Source organism: Loxodonta africana, chromosome 10 (genome assembly GCF_030014295.1).
Source record: "Loxodonta africana isolate mLoxAfr1 chromosome 10, mLoxAfr1.hap2, whole genome shotgun sequence".
In the NCBI taxonomy this organism is placed as follows: Eukaryota; Metazoa; Chordata; class Mammalia; order Proboscidea; family Elephantidae; genus Loxodonta; species Loxodonta africana.
The window spans coordinates 75,758,976-75,777,230 of NC_087351.1; the positions used below are offsets into that span (position 1 = coordinate 75,758,976).

General features: G+C 38.5%; 1 protein-coding gene across 2 annotated transcripts in view; it reads left to right on the forward strand.

Annotated features, from left to right (window-relative positions):
- The window catches only part of SYNE2 (spectrin repeat containing nuclear envelope protein 2), a 378,879-nt gene that overhangs the window by 14,077 nt on the left and 346,547 nt on the right, over positions 1-18,255 (forward strand). Inside the window, exon 1 of one of the 2 annotated variants that reach the window (XM_064292575.1) lies at positions 4,424-4,686. The exons of the other annotated variant lie outside the window; for it this stretch is intronic. The gene's annotated coding sequence lies outside the window, so the exon portion shown is untranslated. Of the gene's footprint in view, positions 1-4,423; positions 4,687-18,255 lie in introns of those variants that run through there. 2 annotated transcript variants of the gene reach the window in all.

The following is an 18,255-nucleotide window of genomic DNA, read 5'->3' on the forward strand; positions in this document are numbered from 1 at the left end:
AGGATTCATCAGTGAAGCAAGCCATCTTGCACTGAAGTTTTCTTTGAGGGTAGGTTTTAAAGTACAAATTCAGTTTAAAAAATAAATATAGGGCTATTCATGTTATCTAATTCTTCTTGATGAGCTTCGATGGTTTGTGTCTTTCAAGGAATTTGTCCATTTTATCTAAATTGTTGAAAGGATCAGCATAAAGTTGTTCATAATATTCTTTAATTGTCCTTTCAAAATCTGTAGAATCTATATTGATGTTACCTCTCTCATTCTGACATTGGAAATTTGGGTCTTTTCTCCTGTTTTTCTTGTCAATCTGCTAGAAGAGTGGTTCTCAGCTGAGAGTAATTTTGCCATTGCCTATACCTCTTCCCCATGGAAACTTTTGACAGTGTTTGGAAACAATGTTTGGGAGCAAAGGTGGGGGTTGCTACTGTCATCTAGTGGGTAGAAACAGGGAGTGCTTATAAATATTCTACAGTGGACAAGAGAGTCCTGCTCTTCCCTTCCCTTCCTTTCCATACTGCACTATACTGGGAGAAAGCCACTATGTGCAGCTCTGGGGAGTTGTGCTTCACCTCCTTGAAGAATGTTTCTTTTTATCCAATCTGACAATCTTTGCCTTTTAATTAGGGTGTTTAGGCCATTTATTATTATTATTATTATTGTTCCTAATATAATTTATTTATTTATTATTTAAAGTTTAAATATTTTAATTTTTAATAATGACTGTTTAACAACTCACTTATAAATAAAATTTGCTAAAAATTTAACAAGTGACTCTCACTAGCCAATATAAGCTGGTTCCAGCACACCACAACTGATTAAAACAAAGCTAGTCAAAGTGATGTACAATTAGTAAAAATTTAAGCAATTTATATTTAAAGTGTTGCTATAGAAAAAAAAAATTTTTTTTTTTTTATGGTTAGGTTTAAATCTGACATCTTGCTGTTGGTTTTCAATTTTTCTCATCTGCTCTTTGTTTCCTTTTTCCTCTTTTTCTGCCTTTGTAGATCATTTGAAAAAATTTTTATGATTATATTTTGTATTCTTTTTTGGTTTATTAGCGATTGCCATTTGGATATTTTAGTGGTTGTTTTAAGGTTTATAGTATACCCTTTTAACTTATTACAGTTTACCTTCAACTGATATACCACTGCATGTACAGTTTTAAAACCTTACAATAGTTTACTTCCATTTCTCTCCTCTTGATCTTTCTGCTGTTGTCATACATTTTACTTTTCATATGTTGTAAACCCCATACATTAATATTTTTTTTGTCTGAGCAGTCAATTATCTTTTAAGAGAATTAAAATAATAAGAAAACATATTTACCCATGTAGTTACCCAGGTGGAAACCCTGAAGGTGGTTAAGTGCTACGGCTGCTGACCAAAGGTTTGGCGGTTCAAATCTGCCAGGTGCTCCTTGGACTCTATGAGGCAGTTCTACTCTGTCCTATAGGATTGCTATGAGTAAGAATTGACTCGATGGCACTGGGTACTGGGTAGTTACCCAGGTTATATTCTTTATTTTACTATTGTTAAATGAAACTAAAGAAATCATGCATATTGAGGTTCTTGGATTCTTATATGACTTGGGTATAAAATTAGAATACACAATTACAAAACTAGTAAAATTCAGAAATAGGAGTATAGTTCATTTTCTTGCAGTAAATCCACTTAAATTGTTATAGAGCTGACTATTGCAGTAATAGAAAGCTGTATTAAAAAATTCAGACTACCTGGAAGTGGAGAATGCTCCAGACAGGCGCTGCTGGGTGAGCTGTTCTTTTCTTTCCTTAGGGCGGCATTGGGAGGAGGGAAGTGGGTGAGGGGAAGGAATGGATTCAGCAGTGTTGACATTCTCCAGGCCCCGAGAAACTTTGAAAGATAACTTTGAAAGCCTTTTTTTTTGGATGGTTTTGTGAGAGGAAAAACATTAAATCACTTGGTTATTGCTCCTCAGGTCAAAGTACTAAGACACTGGCAAAAGTGAACCTCAGGCTTCTGCTTGTAAGTGTCCATATTTGACTAAAAACATCTGAGTTGCAGTTCTTAGATCTCTCTAGAATCTGCCATCTGTTTGTTGCTCTTGTTCCAGCTGATTTTTAATCTTCCTTTAGGTACTGTCAGTGCTGACGGCTTGTCACCAGTGAGCAGATCCTCTCCATCTAGGTATATAAATGTATGCTTAGTCTGAATGTTATCACACTAACAGATACTCCACAATAAAGTGAAGAGACTCAACTCATTAAAAAATTCATTTATTTTATAAATGTTTATTGAACTTAGTCTCTGGTACAGTGATGAAAATTTATGTCCCTTACCCTTTGAGAGCCAACTGCCTAGTAGGAGAAAGGCCCACAAGCAAAGGGACGTGGAATCTCATGTGGCATTTGGTGATCGCCACAAAGGAGACATGAACATTACAAAGCAAGGTCAGCTTAGTGCAGTGGTTCTCCAAATGTGGTCCAGGGACCAGCAACATCCCTTAGAAGCTTGTTAGAAATGCAAATTCTTGGCCCTATTCCGCCCACTGAATTCAGGAACTCTTTGAGTAGGGCCCAGCAGTCTGTGTTTAACAAGCCTTCCATTTGATTATGTTGCTTGCTCAAGATTGAGAACCACTGGCGTAGAGGATTAGGTGATCTTTGAGATTTTTTCCCAGCTCCTAATTTCTGTGGATATGGTTTAGACATGTGATAACTTACCCTATTGTATGTTAAAGCATTCATTGTCTCTAATGAAGTATCATATAAAGCATTAATTGTAATATGGTTAATGCAAATAGTTTTGTGAGAGTGGAGCAACAGTAAATTGGATTTTTAAAAACTTTATTATGAAAGACTTCAAATATATTCAAAAGCAGGTATAATATTAAAATGAACACCTGTGTAGCCGTCACCCAGTGTCAATAGCGATCAAATCCTGCTTACCTGATCTAATCAGTGCCCTCACCCATTCTCTCCATGCTGGATTATATTGAAGCAAACTCCACACATCATATTATTTCATCCATAAATAACTGGATTTTAAAATGCTTTTTCAGACACTAAGATGTTAGAGATGAATTTGAAACTGAATCACTATACAGGTGGTCATTTCATGATTACCTGATAAGTTAGAGATAAAGTTTATCTGGAGCCTTCTTTACACAAAAAAATGCGTAGAACAAAACAATAGTGTGGCACATGTATACAAATAGTGCTATTAAACCCGTTGCTGTCAATTCCAACCCATAGCGACTCTATAGGACAGAGTAGAACTGCCCCATAGCGTTTCCAAGGAGCGCCTGGTGGATTCGAATTGCTGAGCTTTTGGTTAGCAGCCATAGCTCTTAACCACTGTGCCACCAGGGTTTCCACCTGTTAGTGGGCCATAAAATTCATTAACGGTAAATATACTGGTTACTACTGTGAATACCTTTTATTAAAATACTTTATATATCCTCATCATCATGTTAGTAATACATACCTAATACTTATAATATCTCAGAAAGAATATGCACCGGTGCCCTGCCAAAATTGAAATCTTGTGCTTGAAGGGTAACTTTAATTTGAAAGGCACGTTTTTGGGAAGATAAGTATTATAAGAAGGTTTTGCAGATTTTTGGCAGATTCTTAACATCTTGAAATTAAAAGCTCTCACTACTCATTTCAGCAATTATGTTGCCTCGTTTGGAAAGGAAAAGTATTCAACATTTACAGATGAACAATGCATCCTTGTTTTTTTTTAATTCAATCATCTTAGTAAATGTGCTTGCTACATGTAGTCTTTTCATCAAGGTAAGAGATAACCTGTTTAGTCAGAGATCAGGCCGTGAGACAGTTTATGTTTAGAGAGGGGGCAGAATTGATTTACACAGAAATGCTGCTTGTTTTCTGTCTCTCTGTGGCTTGGGAGTGCAAGTTGTTGTATCCTGGGGAAAAACTGATTGTGGGCTTACAAGTGGGACCTTCATGTTTAGCTGCTTCGGTGCCATATTTGCTTAATGGGTCATGTAACTAATTTTCATGTTTAAAAATGCGAATTACTCACAAGTAATTTTTATCTTAAATGCAGACTTTAACAAAATAAAGCTGCTCAAGACTGTTCTCCACTCCTGAAAAGAAGCAAATTAAAAAACTAAATTTAACTCAAATGTATCTAAGCTGTTAATATTTGGGAGGTTATGGCCAGTATGCGATGGGGTTGTCTGATAGAATAATGCATGCTAAAAAAAGCTTTAAAAAAAAAAAAAAAAAGTGATTCAGCCAGAAAAAGAAATAAAAAAGTAATGACTATCATTGCTTCTGCTTATTAAAGAGTTAAAGATGTGTTTTAGTCACCCTTGTATGTGTGGCAGTGGTTTTTCTTTTTTTTTTTTTATGTTGGCAAAGAAAAGAGTTATTAGCATTCTCTGATTAGGATATCCTTGGTAGTCACTCATTCTGGGACACTGAGCAAAAATTCTTCCTCTGTTAACAGACCTTTGTTTAAAAGAAAGTCTGTTACCTTTGTAGTCTTTGTCCTTTTTTCATTATGGGAAGCTTCAACTCAGTTGGGTAATAATTAATTTTATAGCTAGTGTTTAGTCCAGAACTGATTATATTTCCTTCTGAGCTGGATAAAAGAAGTTGCTGGATGTTTATGACCGCAGGTTGATGACTGAGTTGCAAGGGCTCTGTGTTGGTGATGGTTCCGGGGACTTGGAAGGTAAGCCTGCTTCTTTCATGAGTCATTATGTTGTCTCACAGTTGGCCATGTGCTTTCTTAGCAACTGCTGTTGCTTTCGGGTTTGGGCAGGGAAAGCATGTTTTGAAACGATCCAGCATATTCTTTAAGGTTCCATTTGCCTATTAAAACTTAGAGACTCATTGGTAATGTTGTGTGGAGCACAAAGGATGAAGGATTTACTTTTTCCTATCGCTACCTTCCAAGTAATTTTTCTTTTCATCTGTTTCTTTGGTGGGAGTAGGGAAGGAGAACAATAAGGATGGTCTGGCAGTGGGGTAGGCTAATGGGACTTCTGAGCTTGAGGATTAGTGGGACATCTCACTGGCAGTTCGAAATTTAGTTACGAAAGAAGGAAACTAACATTTATTGTGCACCCATTATGCCCCAGGCTGTATGCTAAGCACCTTCAGAAATTATTTACTCGGTCTTTACAGTGTCCATTGGAAGCAAATTGCATTTATTTCTATTAAAAAATGGAGGCTCAGAAGAGGTCTGATCTTATTTAAATATTCATCTTTAATTTCAAGGTACTTCTTATTTTTATCTTTTTCTTCAAGTTTTTGGAACAAGAGGAGAGGGAGTGCTAGGGAGAATAAATACTGAGGCAGCTGGCTTCTCTCCATGGTGTTTTTCATCAGGGTTTTCACATTCAGCTTCCCATTTCATATTCTTACCACGAGAATAACCCTGTGACTGGTGGTTTCACTTTGTTACCTGGAAGGTGTTGAGGGAGCTTCATTTCTCGAGTTCTAATATTTCTCACTTTTAGAGCCACTTGAAGGTTGATGTCCTCGGAGATTTTTTTCCTCTTACTTCTTATGAAGTGGAAACATTTAGGTTGGAGTTGGCAAAAACTTTTTAACAAGCCTTGTTCTAGTTGAGGACAAGAGGGGCAGAGAAAACGATGCTCTTCTCCTTAATGCTTTCGCCTTCATTAGATGATGAGATGTATAATCCTGAGGTCGGGCTCATGAATGCAGATAAAAATTAAGTCTGGAAAGCCTTTGTGTGTTTTTTTTTAAATTTTTTTCTACAAAAATCCAGCAATAAATAGATAAATATGTACCTTAAAAAGTGAAAGCCCTTCCCCATATCATTTTCACTTTCCACCCCTGCCGTCTCTCTTCCTAGAGATAATCACTGTGGACACCTGTGTGTTTATGCTGTTTGAATGTTTCTGAGCACTTGGAACCTTGGCAAAGTACCTAGAATTTGAGATTTTCCCTTTTCACCTAGATATTTGGTATTAGAGTTCTTCTTTTAGACTGTGGTTGTGAATGCCCCATAAACATTAAGTTTAGCTTAAGTTAACATGCTTCTGGATCACCTTTCAAATCAGTGACATACCCAGGATCAGAACTTAGAGACCTTGGACTTCTCATTTGTTGCTAAACCAGTTCTGTTAGTTAATTTATTGCACAAGTTTGCCAGTTAACTGCAACAGTGGGCAAAAACTGCTTTCATCTTTGTTTTTTACTTTTCTTAGGAGGAAGGGCAGAGAAGAACCTTGAATTTAAACTAACGTAGGCCCATTTTAGTTTGGTTACCATATTAATTGGTTAATTATTTCACATGTTGAATGCTCAGACAACATGTGCCATGTTAAATTTCTGTCTGTGGAATGATGGGGTAAATGAGTAGATCAGATCTATCTTGGCTGTTACGAGTTTCTTATTGTACTTAAGGACATGGGCTTTGGAGGCTGGTATACTTGGGTTCAAGCAAGTGTTGCCAATAATTTGCTGTGTGGCTTTGGGCAAGTTACTTAACCCCTCTGAGTTTGCTTCCCTAAATGAGGTACATGGTCTCTCTCTTACAGTCTTGTGAGGATTAAAGGGATGATACATTTTTCCGGTGAATATTCTCCTGGTTTACCTATGAGAGCTTTATGGTATGTGTGTTTTGGGGGCTGGTATGTGGATCAAGGGTATTTCCATGGGGAAGGCTTTAAGCAAAGGGAAAATCCTTCTTAGAAACCTGACACGGTAGCCTGGAATTCAGTGAAAAGAAAACTTAAGATGTTTTGTAATACGAGTCATAGGAGGTAAGGGGTCAGAAGGACTATTAATGTTGTAGGAATTTTGTCTTCACAGGAAGTACATAATTTCTAAATACTTTAATGAACTAGAAGATACACTAAAGAAAAAATAATCTTAGAAGTGGACAGAAATAGTCCCCTCCTCTTACCTCCACCTCCCGCAAGCCTAGACAGATTTCTACAGGAGCCTCTGCACATGTTACAAGTAACAACAAAGAGAATTTAGTATACACTGAAGTAGATTCTGTTCTTTTACTGAGATGATGCAACTTCATATCAGATCTTCAAACTGTGTCCACAGGCTTGGCAAATATGTATCTTTAGGGAAAACTCAGAAGCAAACAGTTCTGGTTGTTTGTTTTCAGGTAAGAAAGTACTACCTTGTTTGAAAATGACATGGAAACTAGTCTGCAGGTTCTCTAGCTGGTCATAAGAAAAGCAGGGTGAAGGGATGATTTCCCACTTGGAGGTTCTGCTATTTCAGAAACCAGATCTGTTTTTCAGAGACTTTCTCTTTCCCTAGTTGAGTGATACAACTACTTTTCAACAAATGAATACCTGTTAAAGAGTTGTATTTGCTGGCCGGCACCCTGGAAAAAAACAGCTTCCAAATCACAAAACAGTTCATTTTCAAGCTGTTTTTTCTCTTCTGCTTGCCACTAACCACTCAGAATTCTGAGAGTTGATAGGTAGATAAGGCTGCGTGTCAAGTATTTAGTTAGAACTTCCTGTTTATCAAAGCAGTTGCACAGTAATGAATGGTTCTGTGGAATCAGAGTTAAAGAGAAACAGGAACTCAAAAAGGACAGAAAGGGGCACTGATTTTGGGAAGATTTGAATTTTTAAAGAATTCCTGTAGAATAAATATTTCCCTGAAATTCTAGTATGAAAATCATAATCTACAAGACAGCATTTACTTTAAAGTCATAGCACTTTCTTAAACTAAGTTTTATGTATCAGAATCTGTACACGCACGCGCACACACACACACACACAGTGATTTACTGAATGAGCTGAGGTTTTGCTAGTTTATTTGCTTGATGTACTGTGTAAGTCTTGGTAAATCATTAAATTAAGTTGGATTGTAGGGAATGGGGGAAGCTCTTTTTCTCTATGAAGAAGCTTCCAGGTATGAGAAATAATGGCCTGTAATGGGAGAGATCAGAACCTGAGTAAGAACAATACCTTTTCTAAAATTGTTGTTAGGTGTCCATGAGTCGATTTTCGACTCATAGCAACTCTACATGACAGAGCAGAACTGCCCCATAGGGTTTTCTAGGCTGTAATCTTTATGAGAAAGAACCAAAAAGAATTGATGCTTTTGAATTATGGTGCTGGCAAAGAGTATTGAATACACCATGGACTGCCAAAAGAATGAACAAATCTGTCTTAGAAGTACAGCCAGAATGCTCCTTAGAAGCAAGGTTGGTGAGACTTCTCTCATGTACTTTGGACATGTTATCAGGAGGGACCAGTTCCTGCAGAAGGACATCATGCTTGATAAAGTAGAGGTTCAGTGAAAAAAGAAGACCCTTAATGAGATGGATTGGCACAGTGGCTGCATCAATGGGCTTAAACATAGCAACAATTGTGAAGATGGTGTAGGACCAGGCAGTGTTTTGTTCTGTTGTGCATAGGGATGATAAAGTCAAAACTGACTTGATGGCATCTAACAACAACAACAACCGTCATTATGGAAGAGGATCACCAGGTCTCTCTCCTGCAGAGCACTGGGTGGGTTCAGTCCGCCAGTCTTTTGGTTAGCAGCTGAGAAGTCTTATTCCTATGAGCCACCAAGGACCAATTATGAGTTTTGATCCGTGATTTGTTAAAGATAGTTTTAAGCTTTTGAATAATTCATTAGTGTTAGTGGTCTTAGTTTCCCCACCTCAGGAATATTATTATATAAAATAACCTAGAAGTACACCTAAATAAAAAAGTATATTTTGTTTTGGGTCGATTAAGCTGCCGTCTCTTTCCTGACGTTCATTGATCTGCTCTCCCAAACATAGCCAGCCAACTCTCATAGGACTACCATCTGTCAGAAAGGCTGGTGGAAGAGAGAGTATGGTGGGAGTAGACGTCATTCCTGGGATAACTTTAATGTGCAAGTTCTGGCCATAGAGGGTCAGTAAGCCTTGTCTTATACAATGTACAAATAACGGTAGTGATGTAATTAGAGTCTGAAGAGCTCAACACCTATGCTAAAATTCAGTTCAGAATTTTAGAATTGAATGATACCTGAATCCTCTTATTTCGCAGATGAGGAATCGAGATTCAGAGACATCAAGGTCCCATAAGTAATTGACAGAACCAGGAGTAAAACCACCATCTCCAGACTCTAGGCCCAAGGCTGTAGCTGTCTTATGTTTCTATTTAAAAAAAAAAAAAGTTATATATTATTTAAGACAATGAAAAAGTATACATAGTTATTCAGTAAATAGTACCTGTGTGCTTAAACATCCTACTTAAGAAATAAAATACTGCTAAGATGGTTATGGCCCCTCTTTCTTTCCCAGGGGTAATTAGTATCCTGAATTTGGAGTTTATTGTTCTTATGCATTTCCTTACAATTTTATTACATATGAATGTTCAGAGTGAGTTTTCAAAGTATTTAACAGCTGGTAGTGTGTTTATGATACCACTCAGTTGAAGTTGGCTATAAACAACAGATCCAGCCACACCCCTAAGCAATATTTTAAGATTATATATAATTGGTATCATTCTGTATTTAATGGAAACCCTGGTGGCATAGTGGTTAAGTGCTGCGGCTGCTAACCGAAGGGTTGGCAGTTCGAATCTGCCAGGTGCTCCTTGGAAACTCTATGGGGCAGTTCTACCCTGTCCTACGAGGTTGCTATGAGTTGGAATCGACTCGACGGCACAGGGTTTGTTTGGTTTTTTTGGTTCTGTATTTATTCTTTGGCAAGTTATTCATTTATTGCTTTATTTTTTGCTAACTTTATGAGATTCATCCATATTGATGTGTATAACTGGTTCATTTTTGTTGTTTAATATTCCATTATATGACTTTATCACAGTTGAGTCATTGACTTTTTGTTGCATACTTAATTTTTTTTAATGTATTTTTTAATGTCCTCTTCTAGGGCTCTGCAAGCCTTGATAGGATAAGTTTAAAGCACTCGGCTGCTAACCAAAAGGTCGGTGGTTCGAACCCACCAGCTGCTCCATGGGAGAAAGATGTGACAATCTGGTCCTGTAAAGATTTACAGCCTTGGAAACCCTATGGGACAGTTCTTCTCTGTCCTGTAGGGTTGTTATGAGTTGGGATCGACTCTGCAGCAGTAGGTTTGGTTAAGTTTGGTTTCTAGGGCTCATCTGTTTATATCTTTTGCTTATTGTCCTATTGGGTTGTTTGTCTTTTTCTTATTGATTTGTAAGTATATTGTTTTTATATATTTTTGGAAACTATTGTTTAATAAACAAATACTCATTAACACCCGCACTAAGAAGTCACGTAAGACCATCATAGCCTTGCCTTTCCAATATTGCTGGAGCTGCGTACAGCTACTCACATTTGAAAAGATGTTTTCAGTATACTCTAATCAGACTGATGTGAAGGGCATCAGTGGAATTGTCTGAGTGTTAATCGGCCTGTGACTGTAAATATACACTGTCCCTTTTATTTAGAATGGATTTTACATAGTCTTAAAATTCTGGATTGCAGAAATTGATTCAATTTTCCTACATGTACATGGTTATGCAGGTGAAATGGCTGTCCTTAAAGGACTCTAAAATGTGAGAGGAAAACCTTTAGGGGACATTTAAAATTCTCTTCTGCGGCTCCACTAAAGAAAGCAGGATCCTGGTAGACACCTGCTTCCTTGTGAACCCTGGATGGGCCAGAACCTAAGGGAGGTGAGAAAGTGAATGGGAGGGCTGAAGCCATTCATTGCTCAGGGAGTTCTTTCCATAACATTATTTATTTAAATGATTTGAGTTGTTCATTACTTTGGCTCTCCCTTTTTCCCTCTCACTGAAGGGTGACTTGGTTCAACAGAAGTACATGTGAGATTATTTGTTCTCTTGTTGACTGCTTGTATCTGCTGTCTGGAAGGTTATTGTTTTCAAGGATCTTAAGTATCAGGATTAGGATAGTTAAACCTTTCGGTGGCTGGGAAAGTATAATCTTCCTATTCATTCTGCTCTCCTGCTTTGTTTGCTTACTTTCTTCCCCTTCTGTTTCTATTTTACTTACAACTAACTTGCATTAGATGTCCATTAGATACTCACCCGTCGAAGCATCCAACATTTTATTTATCTTAATTTTTGAAAACCATCTTGTGGTTGTTCAAAAGAACATAGACATTTTAAAGATGCTTTGAATCCCGACATTGCTTCTTCCTGGAGTACTGCTTCCCAGTCTTTCCTGTTGTTAGTAGAACAGATCCCACCAATGACTGCAGACCTCCCAGCTTGGCGGTAGTCACAGAGCGCAGTCACCAGCACGTGTCACTTTGTGCTTCCCTGTCTGCTCTCCTCCTCTGCCTCTTCCTCCACTCTCCCCACTCTGTAGGCCTCTTTTGTTGTTGGGAGCAAACAAAATACTGTCATTTGCTGGATATTGCTGGTGGAGGACATGCCTGAGATCTCTTATCTTGAAAACTGCCATTTAACTAGTCTGTAGTATCTCTGCCGTCTTGGGACTAGACAGAACTTTAGAATAAAGAATGTGTTCAAAAGAAAGATGTTTACTTTTAGAGGCAGAAAATATTTTGAGCTGATTTTCCATGACGGCTTCTTTAAGAAAACAAAACAAAACGAGTGGACTTTAAGTGGATAATCCCCAAGTGAAAACAAAAGCCTTTCTGAAAGAATTAGCAATATATATTTTGCAAACATTTTAATTTTGAGTTTTTATATTTGTGTAGTGAAAGTTGCTGTTACCACATTTGTTCTGAAATTCCCCCTTTCCTTGTATTTCTTGCCATATCAATTGATTTCATGTCATAGAAAATAAAAAAAGTCCATGGGAAAAGTGTTTAAAGAGATTTTATTGCTGGCGTAGAGGGGATGTATTAACAGTAGGAGACGAGCAGGTTTCTCAGAGATGGAATTTACCAGATGTTTTCCAGGTATCACCCCAATTCCTTTTGATCTTCTTCGTGATCCCATGGATACAAAGAAACTTTAAGTCTGTGGGTATAGGAACTAGCAAGGACTTTATAACTTTGATATTTAAGGGATCCCGATTTCACTTTTTGAGGTCATTTTCACTTTATAAACCCAGTTTCTAGTAATAATGGAGCATGTGACCAAACATAGGTAAAAATCAAAGGCCAATAATAATAGCATGGACCTTTACCACATGGTCTTGTGAGCAGTTGTGAGGAAAGATGATTTCCAAAGCACTTTACAGATACAAATGTCTATTTAAAGATTCACAATAACAATGACAACAATTTTTGGGCTCTCTTCCAATCCTATCAATTCCTTCTTCTAATGGGAAGTTCAGCTAGGGTGCAGGCAGTGCTGTGGTGTTCCTGGACCAGGGCACTCAAGCCGTCGTCTGCTTTTGTGGAGTCACAGGCCTTTATGGGATATAGCACAGTAGGGTTGGTAAAGTTGAAAATTCTTTGATTGATTTATGCTACCAGAACTAAAAAAAAAAAAAAAAGTAAACAAGTGGTCATCAATAGCAGCCAGAACATGAGAAAAAAAAAAACAACTTTAACGAAACTTCAAAATGTCAATATTTACAGTAAATTGTTCTTTGTTTTTTTGGCATAAATCTTTAAGCAGGTGTATTTGAAGGACTAACAGTATGTCAGTAAAGGTGATAGAGACCCCAGGACAGAAGGGAGACTTTAGCTAAAGTGCCTATTACAAGGGGCGTATCTTAGAAGACCCTCTATTTGACTATGCTAGACTCTAGAGAGATTCTGTAGACCAGGATCATCCCTGTGATTCCAGTTGAAACTAGAAGGAACCTGAGGGTCCTTCCTACCTTTTTCCTAAGCCAATCTCAAGAATTTGCTGTGGGTGGAGCTTAGAAATCTAAAACACCTCATTTTTTAAAATAACCTATTTTTGTCATTGAAAATATACACAGCAGAACATACACCAATTCAACAATTCCTACATGTGCAATTCAGTGACATTGATTACATTCTTTGAGTTGTGCAGCCTTTCTCATCTTTCCTTTCCAAGTTGTTCCTCCCCCCATTAACATAAACTCACTGCTCTCTAAGTTTCCTATCTAAATTTTTGAGTTGTTGTCAATTTGATCTTATATAGATAGATCTTAAAAAAGCATAATGCTCAAGGCAGACATTCTTTACTAGTTAAATGAAACTATTGTTTGGTTTTAAGAATTCAGGGATATTTTCGGTTTAAGGTTTAAAAATGATTGGTGAGTGATAGTTTCAGGGTTCATCCAGCCTTGATGGTTCCAGAAGGCCTAGATTCCATGAGAACTTGAAGTTTTGTTCTGCACTTTCCTTCTTTTGATCAGGATTCTTCTATAGAGTCTGGACAAAATGTTCAGTAATGGTAGCCAGGCACCATCCAGTTCTGGTTCTGGTCTCACACATGACCAAGGAGATAGTTGTTCATGGAGGCATTTAACCACACATTTCATTTCCTCCTCTTATTCCTGACTCTCCTTCTTCCTGTGTTGCTCCAGGCAAATAGAGACTAACCGTGTCTTGAATGACCACTTGGTAAGCTTTTGAGACCCCAGGTACCATGCAGCGGACTAGGAGGTAAAACAGAAGCGCTGAACACATTATTAGGCCAATTAACTGGGATGTCCTATGAAATAAAATGCATCATTTTTTGAGTGTTCCTTCTTGCCAGTAGAATTTCACAAGGTGGTTCACACTCCAAATTCCCCCAGCATAGATGCTTCTCAGGGAGACCCTGAATCCCCAAGGACTTGAAGTAGTCCAAGGCCTGAGCATATTCATATCTCTAGGATAGTTCCAAGAGCCTTGGAGTCCTGCAAACCCTGTTGATATCCTAATAAGGAGAGTTTCTGAAGTCCCAGTGCTGTTAGTGCTCAAGAACTTTAAGTAGCCCTTGCTTGTATACTGATTCCAGGGACTTGGGCAAATATGTCATCAGTTCAGTGAGAGCACAGCATCGGGATTGAAGGAAGGCTCATTAACAACCTCCGATATGCAGATGACACAACCTTGGTTGCTGAAAGCAAAGAGGACTTGAAGCACTTACTGATAAAGATTAAAGACTACAGCCTTCAGTATGGATTACACCTCAGTATAAAGAAAACAAAAATTCTTACAACTGGACCAATAAGCAACATCATGATAAATGGAGAAAATATCGGGGTTGTCAAGGATTTAATTTTACTTGGATCCACAGTCAATATCCATGGAAGCAGCAGTCAAGAAATCAAAGGATGCATTGCATTGGGGAAATCTACAAAAGACCTCTTTAAATAGTGTTAAAAGACAAAGATGCTACCTTGAGGACAAGGTGTGCCTGACCCAAGCCACATTATTTTCAGTCACCCCGTATGTGTATGAAAGCTGGACAATGAATAAGGAAGACCAAAGAATTGAGGCCTTTGAATTATGGTGTTGGTGAAGAATATTGAATATGTCGTGGGCTTTCAGAAGAACGAACAAATCTGCTTTGGAAGAAGTATAGCCAGAATGCTCCTTAAAAGTGAGGATGGAGAGACTTCATCTTACGTACTTTGGACATGTTATCAAGAGGGACCAGTCACTGGAGGAGGACATTGTGCTTGGTAAAGAAGAGGGTCAGAAAAAAGAAGAAGACCCTAAAAGAGATGGATTGAAACGGTGGCTGCAACAATGGACTCAAACATAACAACGACTGTAAAATGGCATGGGACCAGACAGTGTTTCGTTCTGTTGTACATAGGGTCACTAAGAGTTGGAACCAACTCGATAGCACCTAATAACAATAACAACAGCATCAGTTCAACACAGTGTATTCTTTTCTTGGTTTCTAATTCCGATATGTTGTTAGGTGCTGTCAAGTCAATTTCAAGTTGTGGATGCCCCTTGTTTGCAGAGTGGAACTGCTCCATAGGGTTTCCAAGGCTGTGACCTTTCAGAAGCAGATTGCCAGGCCTGTCTCCCGAGGTACCTCTGGAGGGGTTCAAACTGCCAACCTTTCGGCTAGTAGTTTAGCCATTTGTGGTAACCATGGAACCCCCCCGAGTATGTAGCAGGGCTGTGTCGTATGAAGGAACAGGCATGGAGTTGGTGGTTATGGAGTGAGTTAGTTGTTTAAGACTTATTTAATTGTGATAGTGGATAACATTATATTTCTTAATTAAGAAAATATTTTTTCACTGCTTTGATAATCATCTTTTCTGCTCAAAGAAACTAGACATCCTGGTGACTTGTTCAAGGCTTCCCAGTGAGTTAGTGAGCAAATAAAAGGGATCGGAAACCATCGTGCTTGGATGCCCAGTCTGCTACTTAGTCCAGCAAACCTGTTATTGAGGATTAATATCCACTCAGAGTCAGAAATAGACCAACTGAGATCTAAATCAGTTTTAATCCTTCATCTCTAAGGATGAAAGGGTGAGGGATGTATTAATTTGCTAGGCAATTGGTTTTCTCTTTTGATAAGAGAAGAACAAAACCAAAATTATCAGTCATCAAAAATGGCATAGCCACATTTGCTAATAAATTATGTTTGGGTTTAGAAAACTTCCAGCACTATAAATAAATTATGGGAGGCCCTCAGGGTTAGAAAAAGATGCCCCATGACTGTTTTCATATATAAAAATAGCAGGACCAAGGAACTTGAAGAAAAAAATGAGAGGTCTATAACTTAGACCTTTAGTCAAAATAGGAGCTATGATACATAACTCAAACTTTACTTTTTTAGTTTATTACCACTCACTGCCAAGGATTTGCAAGTTTAGAAAGAATAACTCAAATATTTGGCAGGAGGGTTTTGGGAACAATTTGTAGAAACAGGCTTCCGAGAGTTTCCATTTTTCCGCTGAGAGGTGGTTGGTTTGGTTACCTATATTCATAATTTGCTTTAACAGAGATTAAGAAGACCACTGAAATGGAAATGAGGACCTTCTCTACTTTTTGATATTATAATTGAAATAAAATTATGGAAGGCTTCTAAAGATCTACACTGGAGTAGTGTCACAGTCCTGATTTCCTGGGCTTACAGGGGTATTGTTAAAAGCCAGTATTTGGAGCTTGATGTTTAACAAAGGAGTTTGGGATCAAAAGGGTGTACTTTGTCATTCCTAATGAATGTGTCTGAATACTCCTTTGCTTCCTTATTGCTGTTTCCCTATCATGCCACTTTATGACTGTCTGTCTCAAGCTGTGCCTTTCTGTATTTTGTAGCCTGAACCACTTGAGTTGGCCACACATGGTCTCCTGGATGGTGAAGGGGATGGGTGAACAGCAAATGGCACGTGTGGGAACACAAACATGACTCTGTCCTGTGGGACTGAGATGTCTAGGTCTCATTGGCACGTACTTGATACATCTACAAAACCTGATGATCATGCAACCCTGGTAACTGGCCCCGGTAGGGGTGATGACACCCTTATAGGACAGGAAAGGGTTGGTTGGTTGTCTAGAGAGGTTGGTTAATTTCTCTTATATTTGGGACCACACAGGAATCAAGAAATGTTTTACTGACACCTGCTCCTCTGAATTTCTGCCTTTTGTCAGTTTCTGCTGGTGAAGCACTCATTTAAAGCAGCAATCAAGAGAATTGAGGCATAATTCTTAAATATTCTGTCACCCAACTCATTAAATAATGTAAGCTTGCTTCATTTGTTTGTTATGTAGTTGGTTCTTTTAACAGTACAAAAGATCCCACACTCCTACATTAGGGACAGAACGAATTGTTGTATATGAAGATAATAATATGCAGATAATTACTGAAACCTTGCATTTTGGGATAATAAGCCTAAGGAAAAAAAGGCCTGTTATATACATCTGTGGGTCATAGGGTGTCTTGGATTGAACTGTGTCACCCCAAAATATCTGTCAACTTGGCCAGGCCATGATTTGCAGTATTATGTGATTGTCTACCATTTTGTCATCTGATGTAATTTTCCCATGTTGTAAATCCTACCTCTATGATGTTAATGAGATGGGAATTATTGGAAGTTAAGTTAATGGAGCAGGACTCAATCTACAAGATTAGGTTTTGCCTTAAGTCAATCTCTCTTGAGATAAAAAAGAGAAAAGCAGAGAAACAGGGAGACCTCATACCACCAAGAAACAAGAGCCAAGAGAATAGTGTGTCCTTTAGACTCAGGGTCCCTGCACTGAAAAGCTCCTCAACCAGGGAAGACTGATGACGAGACCGTCCCCCAGAGCCAACACAGAGAGAGAAAGCCTTCCCCTGGAACTGGCACCCTGAATTTGGACTTCTAGCCTCCTAGACTGTTTGAGAGAATAAATTTATCTTTGTTAAAGCCATCCACTTGTAATTCTGTTAAAGCAGCACTAGATAACTAAGACATAAGGCATGGGAGATTCTGCTATAACCAGGGGTAATGGGAGTCCCTGATTTCAGATTGGGGAGTCTGAGAGCCTTCCAAGAGAACCTCTGGGTCCTAGCTTATATTAAAAAATACAAAAAACCAAAACGTTGCCATCAAGTTGTTTGCCACTCATACTGACCCTGTAGGACGTAGTAGAACTGCCCCGTAGGGTTTCCAAGGCTGTAATTCTTTATGGAAGCAGGTGGTCACATCTTTCTCCTGTGGAGTGGTGGGTGGGTTTGAACTACTGACCTTTTGGTTAGCAGCCAAGCATTTTAACCATTGCACCACCAGGGCATAAGAAAAGATGGTTAAAGAATGACCTTGTCTTCCACTAAGAGGAGTGTGTGTATGAGAAGCCTATTTCTATACCTGAAAGATGCTAAGGAGTTTAAAGAGTCATTATTGCCTCATGAGCTAAGAAGACAATGATGGCTATGGTGACTAGGACTAAGAAGAACCTTTTCATTATCTATCCCAGCCTTGAGTTAGGCTTAATTTGTCTCAGTAATAAAAGATAAATTGAGAAGCTGCCCTTCATGCAAGTTTCGTCAGAAGATTAATTGAAAAATCCTTTTCTTGTTGCAGATATATCTACCCAACTAGGGAAAGGAGGCCCAACACCTTTAAAATTTATCTTCTCCGTTTGAGGGGCTACCTGTCCCAGAGTCAGCCACAGTGAATCCTGTACTCTGAGTAGGAAGAGGAAACAGGCAGAGCCTGCAGAGACCCTGGCCACAAATCCCTGTGAGAAGCAGCCACAGCCCACAAAGGGACTCCTCTGAGTTCTCAGTTACCATAAATAGTCGATAGTTTTTCATTTCTTCTAAGAAACACTCCCCAGTCTATCCTAGAAAGGAGCCCAGAAGATGGAAAAGCCAATTTGACATAGATTATTAACTGTGTAAGGAGCCCTGGTGTCACAGTGGTTAAAGTGCTCGACTGCTAACCAAAAGGTTGGTGGTTGGAACCTACTAGTTGCTCTGCGGGAGAAAGATGTGGCAGCCTGCTTCTGTAAAGA